Source organism: Arachis hypogaea, chromosome 17 (genome assembly GCF_003086295.3).
Source record: "Arachis hypogaea cultivar Tifrunner chromosome 17, arahy.Tifrunner.gnm2.J5K5, whole genome shotgun sequence".
NCBI lineage: Eukaryota > Viridiplantae > Streptophyta > Magnoliopsida > Fabales > Fabaceae > Arachis > Arachis hypogaea.
The window spans coordinates 10,527,243-10,540,802 of record NC_092052.1 but is presented as its reverse complement, the minus strand read 5'-3'; the positions used below and the strand labels follow the sequence as shown (position 1 = coordinate 10,540,802).

At 37.5% G+C, this 13,560-nt stretch overlaps 1 non-coding gene across 1 annotated transcript; it reads left to right on the top strand.

The window, feature by feature from the left end:
- Positions 1–349: 349 nt before the first annotated feature.
- On the top strand, positions 350–457 carry LOC112768589 (small nucleolar RNA R71). The gene has a single exon (XR_003185998.1). It is a non-coding gene; the product is annotated as a small nucleolar RNA R71 (small nucleolar RNA).
- Positions 458–13,560: the final 13,103 nt, after the last annotated feature.

The window sequence follows — 13,560 nt, the reverse complement described above, 5'->3', positions numbered from 1 at the left end:
CATAAGCTTCTTCTTCAGAAGATGCCTCTTGAGTACTATTGGATGCAGCTTGCATTCCATTCAGACTCTGAGAAATCATATTGACTTGTTGAGTCAATATTTTATTCTGAGCCAATATAGCATTCAGAGTATCAATTTCAAGAACTCCCTTCTTCTGAGGCATCCCATTACTTACAGGGTTCCTTTCAGAAGTGTACATGAACTGGTTATTTGCAACCATGTCAATGAGTTCTTTAGCTTCTGCAGGCATTTTCTTTAGGTGAATGGATCCACCTGCAGAATGGTCCAGTGACATCTTTGATAACTCAGACAGACCATCATAGAATATATCCAGGATGGTCCATTCTGAAAGCATGTCAGAAGGACACTTTTTGGTTAGTTCCTTGTATCTCTCCCAAGCTTCATAGAGGGATTCTCCTTCTTTCTGTCTGAAGGTTTGAACATCCACTCTAAGCTTACTAAGCTTTTGAGGAGGAAAGAACTTGGCTAAGAAAGCTGTGACCAGCTTATCCCAAGAGTTCAGGCTATCTTTGGGTTGAGAATCCAACCATACTCTAGCTCTGTCTCTTACAACAAATGAGAAAAGCATAAGCCTGTAGACCTCGGGATCAACCCCATTGGTCTTAACAGTATCACAGATCTACAAGAATTCAGTTAAGAACTGAAAAGGATCTTCAGATGGAAGTCCATGAAACTTGCAGTTCTGCTGCATCAGAGAAACTAATTGAGGTTTCAGCTCAAGTTATTTGCTCCAATGGCAGGGATGGAGATGCTTCTTCCATGTAAATTGGAATTAGGTGCAGTAAAGTCACCAAGCATCCTCCTTGCATTATTATTATTTTCGGCTGCCATCTCCTTTTCCTGTTCGAAAATTTCTGTAAGGTTGTCTCTGGATTGTTGTATTTTAGCTTCTCTTAGTTTCCTTTTTAGAGTCCTTTCAGGTTCAGGATCTGCTTCAACAAGAATGTTCTTGTCCTTGCTCCTGCTCATATGAAAAAGAAGAAAACAGAAAATAATAGGGATCCTCTTTGCCTCAGTAGAGAGAGGTTCCTTTGTGTGAGTAGAAGAAGAAAAGAATGTAATGTAAAGAAGAGAAGAGGAAAAACTCGAACACAGAGAGGGAGGTGGTGTTCGAATTTTTAGATGGGAGAGAAGTGTTAGTAGATGAATAAATAAATAGAAGGAGATGGGAGAGAGAATTTTGAAATTTAATTAAAATAAAAATTAAAATTGAAAGTTAGATTTCGAAAATTAAAGTTGAAATTAAATTAAAATTAAAACAATTAGTTAATTAAAAAGAAATTTTGAAAAAGGAGAGAGGAAATTTTCAAAAATAAGAGAGAGAGGATTAGTTAGGTAGTTTTGAAAAAGATATGATTGAAACAAAAAGATAAGATTGATTGAAAAAGTTTTGAAATTTGTTTTTGAAAAAGATATGATTGAAATTTAAAAAGATATGATTGAAACAAAAAGATAAGATTTGAAAATCAATTTTAAAAAGATAAGAAGTTAGAAAAGATTTTGAAATTGAATTTGAAAAAGATATGATTGAAATTTTAATTTGAAAAAGATTTGAAAAGAAAATTAAAAAGATTTGATTTTGAAAACTAAAGTTGATTACTTGACTAACAAGAAACTAAAAAGATTGATGGTTTCAGTGGCTAAGAGAAGGGGGGTTGAATCTTAGCCCCCTTTTTATGTTGCTAACACTTGCTGAACTTCAGAGAAGACTTTTCTGTTTTTGCTCGTCACTGGACACGAGAAACTTTGTTTTGTCTCGTCCCTAGCCACGAGACTTTTCTTTTTGTCTCGTCACTTTGCACGAGATAATATTAGTTTTTGCTCCTGTGCAGTAGAAATAGAAATGTAGAAGAGTTGAAGATTACACCCAGATATATCCTGGTTCAGCTGCTAAGTGCAGTGCAGCCTACATCCAGTCTCCATCACAAACATGATGGAGTTTCACTATAATCAATCTGATTACAACTTGTAAAGTGCTAACCCAACTTACAAGGGGATTCCCACAGAATCATGAAACACAACATAGATGAACAAAGGAACTCTAAGACATCTATGGCTTTTTCTTTTAATTTTGCACTCTCTGCCTTTTTCCGCTCTATGGCTTTTTCATTACAAACCTCACTGTTTGCCTTTTTCCATGAGACTCAAGACATGACAAAATTAAACAGAAAAATACAAAACAGAATACATTGAAGGAGAAGAGAAAACTGTTAGCTCAGGTAGCTCTGAGAACTCTGTGCCTTGCACTCTCAATTTTCTCCTTGCTTCAAACAGTGGCTGTCCACCCTTAATATAGAAGAGGGGAGCCTCCACTTATTGAAGCCAAAACCGAACCAACTTCTTCCTCCTTCCACAAAACCGGTTCGGCCACAAAGAGAGAGAAGAGATAACCATGCATTAACCAACATGCAATTACCTCTAGTCCTTTCTTGATCATCACCCTTCATCAATCCGAGCACTCCATCCTTGGCTTGCTCTCCAAGATGGAATTCTGGCCCTTGATGCTTCATGATGATGATGACTTCATCTGCTTCAATCTCTGCCTTCAACCATCACTTCGCCACTCTAGCTACTCCCTGTGGTGGTTGAGCAGAATCAAAGACAAGCCATGCTTCAAGAATCTCCCTTGCTGGCCGAGATCTTCTTCTTCCTTTTTGAGCATGCAAAGCTCAAGATAACCTCACCAAATCTAACCACATTTGGTAAGTATCTTAGCCACAGCTCATTTTTATTTTAGTATGTTTTCTTGCCATCATTAGCTTGATGGTCTTGATGCATGCAACTCCTTCTTTTCGGTGATAGTAGCTTGGTGTAGCTTCCATGGTTCTCTGGTTAAGGACCGAAGAAAGAAGAAGAAAATGATGAGAGAGAATAAAAGAAATCTGAAAGAAAAGCAAAGCAAAGTGGTTAATCAAATTGAATAAGAATAGCTTGCTTTTACTTCCCTAGTATAGAGTGGCGTGTAAGTCATAATAACCATCAATCAATTTCAGCTGAACTTTCTCTCTCTCATGTTCCCCATGCATTAATTAACAATGTAATAGATTTTGAAATCCATCACATGGTTGAAACTTGGTTCCGTTGGAAGCACTTGGCTTTCATTTTTCTTTGTTTTCGGACCAAGCTTGAAAACATTCATCACTTTGTAAGACTTGGGCTTGTAGTATTGAAATTAAAGCTGGCCCAATTGATTAACATTTGCTTTCCTGATGAAATTTGGAATATGCACAAAGCAAATGAAAAGCATGTAACACACTTGGGCTTGGAGCAATCAAAAATCATTTGGGCCCAAGTAACATCAACTTAGCCATATTCATCATATATTATCAAAACCAATGGCTGAGAGTAATTTGGGCTAGCACAATAAATTTGTTTTCGGCCCATTATTAAAACCTGCAGCAAAATTATAACATCAATATATTGAATAAAAATTCAGATCAATTAATTTTGCAATTAATTAATTTTAATAATGTTTAGTCATCACAAATATTAATTTAGAGTTTTCCAAACTCATCAATCTCCCCCTTGATGACAAACATTATTAAAATTGAAATGGAAAGAAATTTAGAGATTGAGTAAAGGATACTCCCTTTGAATTTGAATTTCTCCCCCTTTCTAAATGTCACATAGCTCCCCCTTGATGTATGCTTATTTTTCCAAGGGAAGCATAAACCTGTAACATTTGAATCAAGCTTCTAATGACAATGTTATTTAGCATATTTTATGATGCTAAATGCTTGATTTATGAGCAGTTTTAATTGATAATCAAATTTCTTTTGATATCACAAACTGATTTACTGCTCAAACAATTTCATATCAAAATATTTTTCAAATCCTTTCCTGTTAAAAATATCAGAGCAAAACAGCATGATGGAAAAGTATTTGAGCAAACAAACAGGGCAGTTTTAATACATGGTTTAAAGGAACTGCCAAAAATAAGTTTTTAATCAAAAAAATTTATCAATGATGAATCAGTAATCAGGCATTAAAATAATTCAACCATGATTATAAACCAAATGCCAAATGATCATTAATTAATCCTGATAAACTAAGCAGCAACATTAGTGAATGTATCATGATAAACTAAGCAACAACCATGGTGAATGCAATGACAACATGCATTCTTTGAACAAGGGTGATCATTAATTTTCAATTTTGAAAATTTCATCCCCTGTTCCCCTGTTTTCATCCAGCCCCTGTTTCGTTCCAATTTCAATTTTGGAACCTAAGTTTCCTCCCCCTTTTGTCATCATGGGGGCACCTGCACAAAATATTGTTACAGAAAACAGAACATGCAATATAACAGTTCAAAACATAACCAAACAGTGTCATCAAAGTATCTCCTAGGCAGCTATTGTCAATTGCAACCTAAACAAAAAACAAAAGAGCTAATTGAGCCAAATTGTGCCAATATCAAACAGTAACCAGAGAGTTAATCATCAAAAAGATTAAAGTAGGGCTCCTCCTCGGCGCCATCACTGCCAGCTTCTTTTTCAAGGCTTTCCAACATTAGACTGACCCTTTCTTGACATTTCTTCCATGCCAATTCATTCTCATAAGCAAGCTTGCGGGCAGACTTGTGAAATTGAACCATGAGATCGGACATATTGGTGAATTCTGTGAGAATCTCTCTGATGGAACTAGTCATCTTTGAGGATTCTGGGCGGCCTTCAAAATCATCATCAGATTTCTTTCCTCTTTTTGCAGCTCCGCCTGCTCTAATCATGGAAACACGGTTCTCTACATCCTCATTGGTTAAATCTACCTTAAAGTACTCAAAAATGCATGTAAGAAACATTCCATAAGGTAGATTGGCCTTTTTTGTACTTTTCACAGACTCCCACATGTGATGAATCATAATATAGCTAAATGAAATAGGAGTTGAAGTAACTAAAGCAAATATTATGAGACAATCAGATACAGTTACCCTGTTGTGAGAACCACTTTGAGGAGTTAGAATGTGAGTTATGATGCGGTGCAGCAGAGAGTTAGTTGGACCCAAAGCCTTATGAGTCGGAACAGTTCCATCTAGGCCAGACAGATTTTCACAGATTTGATGAATCACTTGCTTGTATGTAATTCCTACATGTGAGTCCCATTTATCACTCATATAAACCTTTGGCCCTTCATCAATGTATCCAAGGGCAGAAGAGATTGTTTCAGAATCCAATATGATTTGAACCCGTTTCACATAAGAGTGAAGGCTGCCATCAATAAACCTTAGATTTGCATAGAACTGCCTAACCAGCCCTGGGTACACCATTTTATGAATATGAAGCAGAGGTGACCATTTAAGACCTTCAAACATGGGCTGTAAATCGAGTCCTTTGGATGCCAGAGATTTTAGATTCACTAGATAAGAGAGACACAAATGCCGTTTCTCTAGGACGTCATTGTGGAATTCAAAAGCAGCACACGTAGAGAACCTGGAAGGATCGAAATGTGAGTGTTGTTTGTGAAACTTGTTCTTGAATTCCATTGACCCAAGGTTTGCGGGTTCTCTGGTCTCATGGAACTCGAAACCCTTCGTCTTCTTGGAACTCTTTCCGGATGCATGTGGAGAGGTTCTTTTTGGCGATGATGGAGAAGGTGAGGTATGAGACTCCTCTACTTCCTCTTCAATGCTGGGCTCCTTCGTCTTCTCGCTCTTCCTTCTTCCAGAAGATTTTTGAGCAATAACTTTGCGCCTCATAGTCTCGGTTCTCTTGGAGGGGGGTGAAAGAGAAGAGGAGGAAGTGGAATGGATGTGAATGTGGGTGTGTGATTGGGGTGTAGAAGGTTTTTGAGATTGGCGAATTCTCTCACTCTTCCTTGGGGCTGTTTTCTTTTTCATAATGAAGGAGATCAATGGAGATGGAAGTTGGAGATGAAGGGGTGGCCGAATAGTGAGGTGAGTGATGGGAGGTTAGAGAAGCATTAAATGCTTAATTGGAGAGAGAATGAGAGAAGTTATTACCCATTAAGAGAGCGGTTATTATCCATGAGGGGGTTTCAAAAACTAAAAAGAGGTTTCCCTAAATCAAGGGATTAGTTGGAGGGAAAGATTTGATTTGACAATATGCTTCTTCCAACAAGATTTGATGAGACAACCAAGGGATTTTGTTGATTTAATTTTTCAAAAGAAATAAAACTAACAAAACTGTCATGGTGGGGTCAAAGAATTTTTTTTGGTGGGGCCCATAAAATTTGAATTCTGCGTTGCCTCCCCCTTGACCACAGCTCTTCCATTCTGCCATTTATTGTTTCTCGTCCAAACCTACGAGCAAAAAGCTGATCAGAATCAAATATTCACAAATTTTCAATGAAACTTAAATCAAACATTCCCAAACTTTTTCTCAAGGTACAGAATCTATCTTCACAGAGGGGTTTTGTAAAAATATCAGCAATTTGGTCTTCTGATTTTACAAATTGAATATCAATAGTACCCTTTTGCACATGTTCCCTAATAAAATGATACTTTATCTCAATGTGCTTGGTTCTTGAGTGCAAAACAGGATTTTTTGAAATATTTATTGCACTCATATTATCACAAAATAGGGGTATACTATTGATTTTTAATTTGTAATCTTCCAATTGTGTTTTTAACCAAATTAATTGAGTGCAACATGCAGATGCGGAAATGTATTCTGCTTCAGCGGTGGATAAAGCCACTGTGGCTTGTTTCTTGCTTGACCATATGTTGAGTGAGCTTCCAAGGAAGCAACACATGCCAGACGTGCTTCTTCTATCCACTCTATCTCCCGCATAATCTGCATCACAAAACCCTACTGCACAAAATTCATCAGATTTAGGATACCACAAGCCATAATCACAAGTTCCCTTAATGTATCTAATGATGCGTTTAACAGCCGTAAGATGGGATTCTTTTGGGTGAGATTGAAATCTTGAACATACACCCACACTTTGAACAATATCCGGTCTAGAGGAGGTAAGGTACATAAGTGAACCTATCATTCCTCTATACCTTGTTTCATCCACATCTTGGTCATCGTCATCTTTTTCAAGTTTTGTATTAGGATGCATTGGAGTGCCCATTGCTTTGGAATTTTCTAGGCCAAATTTTTTAATAAGTTCTTTTGCATATTTTCCTTGGTAAATAAAAGTACCTGATGAGTTTGGAAAACTCTAAACTAAATTGATGATCAAACATTATTAACAGCAAAATTATTAAGCTAATCTTGGTTAATGTGTTAATTAAAATAATTTTGTTGTGCAGGATTAATATTGGGCCGAAAACAAATTTATTGTGCTAGCCCAATTTACACTCAGCCTTGGTTTTAATAACAAAAAATGAATGTGGCTGATTTAATGTTACTTGGGCCAAATAATTTTGATTGCTCCAAGCCCAAGTGTGTTACATGCTTTCCATTTGTTTTATGCATGCTCCAAGTTTTATCAGGAAAGCAAATGTTACTAATGGGCCAAGATCAAATATTGTTGCAATCAAGCCCATATGTTATAAGAGTTCCTCATGCATGATCCGAAACCAAAGAAGGAAGAAAGCAAAATTGCTTTCAACGGATCCAAAGATTCAAACATTAGATGGATTCCAAAATTCATTTAATTGCAATGTATTGCATGGGAACTATGAGAGAGAACATGAGTGACTTTGATTTGATGGACATTATTGAAGCTACACGTTACTCAGTAAAGGGAAGTAAACATTTACTTTGCTTTATCAAACCACTTTAGTTAATGTCCATATTCTCTTTCTTCTCTCTCACAACTCTTTCTCTCTTCGGTCATTACTCAGGAAATATTGGCAGCCATGGAAGCAAAAGTAAGCTACCGAGATGAAGAGAAAGCAAGCCTAAAGACCATCACAATGATGGCAAGAAAACATACTAAAATAAAATGAGCTGTGGCTGAGATTGTCACCATTTGTGGTTAGATTTGGTGAGATTATCTTGAGTCTTTTATGCTCAAAAATGGAAGAAGAAGATTCAGCCAGCTGGAGGAGATTCTTGAAGCATGGCTTGTCTTCGATTCTGCTCAACCACCACAGGAAGTAGCTAGAGTGGCGAAGTGATGGTTGAAGGCAGAGATTGAAGCAGATGAAGTCATCATCATCATGAAGCATCAAGGGCCAGAATTTCATCTTGGAAAGCAAGCCAAGGATGGAGAGCTCGGATTGATGAAGGGTGATGATCAAGAAAGGACTAGAGGTAATTGCATGTTGGTTAATGCATGGTTATCTCTTCTCTCTCTATGTGGCCGAACCGGATTTGTTGAAGGAGGAAGAAGTTGGTTCGGTTTTGGCTTCAAGTGTGGAGGCTTTCCTCTTCTTTAAAAAGGGGGAACAACCACTGTTTGAAGCAAGGAGAAAATTTGAGAGTGCAAGGCACAGAAGTCTCAGAGCTACCTGAGCTAACAGTTTTCTCTTCTCCTTCAATGTATTCAGTTTTGTATTTTTCTGTTTAATTTTGTCATGTCTTGAGTCTCATGGTAAAAGGCAAACAGTGAGGTTTGTAATGAAAAAGCCATAGAGCGAAAAAAGGCAGAGAGTGCAAAATTAAAAGAAAAAGCCATAGATGTCTTAGAGTTCCTTTGTTCATCTATGTTGTGTTTCATGATTCTGTGGGAATCCCCTTGTAAGTTGGGTTAGCACTTTACAAGTTGTAATCTGTTTGATTATAGTGAAATTCCATCATTGTTGTGATGGAGACTGGATGTAGGCTGCACTGCACCTAGCAGCCGAACCAGGATATATCTTGGTGTAATTTTCTTCCTTTCCTACTCCATCTCTGTTTTCTACTACACAGGAGCAAAAACCAAAAATGTCTCGTGCCAAGTGACGAGACAAAATGAAAATGTCTCGTGGCTAGGGACGAGCTAAAAACAGAAAAGTCTCCTCTGAATCCAGCAAGTATTAGCAAGCAAGAAAAGGGGGCTAAGATTCAACCCCCCCTTCTCTTAGCCACTGAAACCATCAATTGGTATCAGAGCTTGGTCTCAAAGAGATCAAGCTTTGCAGCTTGGAGTAAAGATCCTCATGGCAGAAAATAGTGGCGCAAATGTGGTGTCTTATAATCTAACTGAAGGACAATCAAGCAACAGACCCCCTCTTTTCAATGGGAAAAATTATACCTATTGGAAGGAGAGGATGAAGATATTCGTACAAGCAGTGGATTACAGACTTTGGAAGATTATTCTCAAAGGGCCTCAATTTCCAACTACCACAAGTGCAGAAGGAGTTGTTTCTCTCAAACCAGAAGCAAGATGGACCGAGGAAGATAGGAAGAAGGTGGAGTTAAATGCCAAGGCAATAAATCTGCTCAATTGTGCTATCAGCTTCGAGGAGTACCGACGGGTATCAAGATGCACAACGGCAAAGGAAATCTGGGACAAATTGCAAATCACCCATGAAGGAACCACCATTGTCAAGAAGACTCGGACAGACATGCTAAATAGAGAATATGAAATGTTTGCAATGAAGGAAGGAGAGTCCATTGATGAACTGTTCGAACGGTTCAATGCTATCATTGTTGGCTTAGATGCTCTGGGAATTACACATTCTGATTCTGTGCTAGTGAGAAGAGTGTTGAGATGCCTCACAAAAGAGTGGGAAACTAAAGCCTTAATTATTTCTGAGAGCAGTAGCCTAGACTCCATGACACTCGATGATTTGAGAGGAAATCTTCTTGCTTTTGAAAATACCTATTTGAAAAAGGATACAAAAAAGAAAGAAATTGCATTTTCTTCTGTGACTAACCCTCTGGATGATGAATCCAGTGATAACTCTTCTGAAAATGAGTTTGTTTTATTTGCAAAAAAATTCAGGAAAATGGCTAAACTCAAAGGCAAAGGCAGCAGCACAAGGAGAATAAAGAAAGACCTTAGCAAGGTAACTTGCTATAATTGCAAGGAAATAGGGCATTTCAAATCTGATTGTCCCAAGCTGAAAAAGGAGGAAAAACCGAAAAGAGGAAAGAAGAAAGGACTAATGGCCACATGGGAAGACTTGGAGAATGACTCTGATGATGATGATGAAGAAACCGAGACCAAGTCACAAACATGTCTCATGGCAGACCACATAGATCAGGTAGTCTTTCATAACCCTAACACTGAAGATCTCCATCTTATGATAGACCACCTTTCTGAAAAAATAAGATGTTTTCTGTTGGAAAATCAAGAACTTGAATAGCAAATTACCATTCTTAAGGCCGAAAACAGTTTTCTAAAAGAAAAGGTGAGAGAGGCCGAAACTGCTTGTGATCTTGTTGAAGAAAATAAGCAGTTAAGAGCCCAAGTTAGGAGCTGTGAAAGTAACCATTGTGTTCTTGCATATGTGGACTGTTTTAAACAAAATGAAGAGTTGCTTAAAAAGGTTAAAAGACTTGAGGGAGACTTGGCCAAATTTACACAAAGTTCTGAAAGTTTAAATCACATATTGGCTAGTCAAAAACCTCTTTATGATAAGGCTGGGTTGGGGTTTCATAAATCTGAAAATTCACATTTTGAAAATATTGCTTCATCTTCTAATGATACAAGATTTTAAGATCCCACCTACTTTAACAAAAAGGCAACTCCAAGGTTTTGTAGACTATGCAATCGGAATGGACACTTTCCCATCCAATGTTTTTTCGGTGAAAGAATGGTTGGTGACAAAGTTTATAAAATTGTTTTTGATTACAATGGCTTAGGACATAGAAGATGGTTTAACTTAAAAGGATCCAAAAAGATTTGGATACCTAAGGTTACTTAAGCATTGTTTTGTAGGTGTGCCTAGCATCCAAAAGGAAGGAAAATGTGTGGTATATGGACAGCGGATGCTCTAGGCATATGACCGGAAAGGCAACCTTCTTCATAAAGCTTGATGACTATGATGGAGGACTTGTCACTTTCGGTGATGATGCAAAAGGAAAAATTGTGGTTGTTGGGAAAGTTGGTAAAAACTTTTCTTCTTGTATAAATGATGTTCTCCTTGTACATGGCTTGAAACATAATTTGCTTAGTGTTAGTCAACTTTGTGATTTGGGTTTTGAAGTTATTTTTAAGAAATCTATTTGTTTAGTTGTGTGTGAAAAAACTGGGAATGTTCTTCTTGAAGCTAAAAGATGCAACAATGTGTATGGATTAACTCTTGAGGATTTAAAGGAACAAAATGTAACATGCTTCACATCTTTTGAATCTGAAAAATGGCTTTGGCATAGAAAGTTGGGACATGCTAGCATGTATCAAATTTCTAAGCTAGTTAAAAGAAATTTGGTTAGAGGAATCCCAAACATCAAGTTTGATAAGGATCTTACCTGTGACGCTTGTCAATTAGGCAAACAAGTAAAATCCTCTTTTAAATCAAAAGATGGAATCTCAACCAAACGGCCATTGGAAATGTTACATATTGATCTTTTTGGTCCTACTAGAACTCAAAGTTTAGGAGGTAAACATTATGGTCTTGTGGTGGTAGATGATTACTCTAGATTTGGTTGGGTACTTTTTCTTGCTCATAAGAATGATGCCTTTCATGCTTTTTCCACCCTTTGTAAGAAAATTCAAAATGAAAAGGATTTGAAAATTGCCCATTTAAGAAGTGATCATGGAAGAGAATTTGAAAATCAAGACTTTGAAAAATTCTGTGATGACTTAGGGATTTCTCATAATTTTTCATGTCCTAGAACCCCCCCAACAAAATGGGGTGGTTGAAAGAAGGAATAGAAGCCTTCAAGAAATGACTAGGGCTATGTTATGTGAGAGTGAAATTCCTAAATTCTTATGGGCTGAGGCTGTGAACACAGCATGTTATATTTTGAATAGAACAATCATTAGAAAAGGGTTAAAGAAAACACCTTATGAGCTATGGAAAGGAACCCCTCCAAATCTTAAGTATTTTCATGTTTTTGGATGCAAATGTTTTGTGCTTAATAATAAAGAAAACCTTGGAAAGTTTGATCCAAAATCCTATGAAGGAATGTTTGTTGGATATTCCACCACAAGCAAGGCCTATAGAGTTTATCTCAAGGAGCATAGGACAATAGAGGAATCCATACATGTTACTTTTTGTGATTCTAACTTAATTCCCAGTATTGTGAAGGATATTGATTCAGATTGTGAAGAGGCTGGAACAAGTAAAGAAAACCCCAAATCTGTTCAAAGTGAAGAATCTGTCAGCCCGGTTTTGTCTCGTCAGATTGGAGGAGACATTTCCATTTTGTCTCCTGAACAGGCACGAGCAACTGAAACAGTGAGACCACTAGAAGATCATCAAAGTACTACACCCATCCGAAAGCCTAGAGAATGGAAATCTATGAGGGGTTATCCTCATGATTTCATCATTGGTGATCCCTCTCATGGTGTAACAACAAGATCATCCACCAAAAGGCAAGCCGAACCTAGCAATCTTGCTCTCTTGTCACAAATAGAGCCCAACAATGTCAAAGAAGCTCTCGAGGATCCATCTTGGGTTAAAGCAATGCAAGAAGAGCTTGCTCAATTTGACAAGAATAAGGTTTGGACACTAGTACCTCATCAGGATGGTAAGAAAGTTACCGGTACTAAGTGGGTATTTAAAAATAAACTTGGTGAGGATGGACAAGTTGTTCGGAACAAGGCTAGATTAGTGGCCCAAGGTTACGATCAAGAAGAGGGTATAGATTTTGATGAGTCTTTTGCTCCGGTAGCTAGAATGGAAGCAATTAGATTGCTTCTTGCCTATGCCGCCCATAAAGGTTTCAAAATGTTTCAAATGGATGTTAAGTGTGCTTTCCTTAATGGCTTTATTGATAGAGAAGTGTATGTGGCTCAACCCCCCGGTTTTGAACAAAAAGAGTTTCCAAATCATGTTTTCAAATTAACTAAGGCTCTTTATGGTCTTAGACAAGCTCCAAGAGCTTGGTATGAAAGGCTTAGTGCCTTCTTGTTGGAAAATCAATTTCAAAGGGGTACCACCGACACTACTTTATTTATCAAAGCATCTAATGATGACATACTTCTTGTTCAAGTTTATGTTGATGACATTGTATTTGGATCGGCCAACATTTCCTTGTGTGAAGAGTTTGGAAAACTCATGACTAGTGAGTTTGAAATGAGTTTAATGGGAGAGCTTACTTTCTTTCTTGGCCTCCAAATTAAACAAACTCCTAGTGGTACTTTTATTTACCAAGGAAAGTATGCAAAAGAACTTATCAAAAAGTTTGGCCTAGAAAATTCCAAAGAAATGGGTACACCAATGCATCCCAACACAAAACTTGAAAAGGATGATGATGGTCAAGATGTGGATGAAACAAGGTATAGAGGAATGATAGGTTCACTCATGTACCTTACCTCCTCTAGACCGGATATTGTTCAAAGTGTGGGTGTATGTTCAAGATTTCAATCTCACCCAAAAGAATCCCATCTTACGGCTGTTAAACGCATCATTAGATACATTAAGGGAACTTGTGATTATGGCTTGTGGTATCCTAAATCTGATGAATTTTGTGCAGTAGGGTTTTGTGATGCAGATTATGCGGGAGATAGAGTGGATAGAAGAAGCACGTCCGGCATGTGTTGCTTCCTTGGAAGCTCACTCAATATGTGGTCAAGCAAGAAACAAGCCACAGT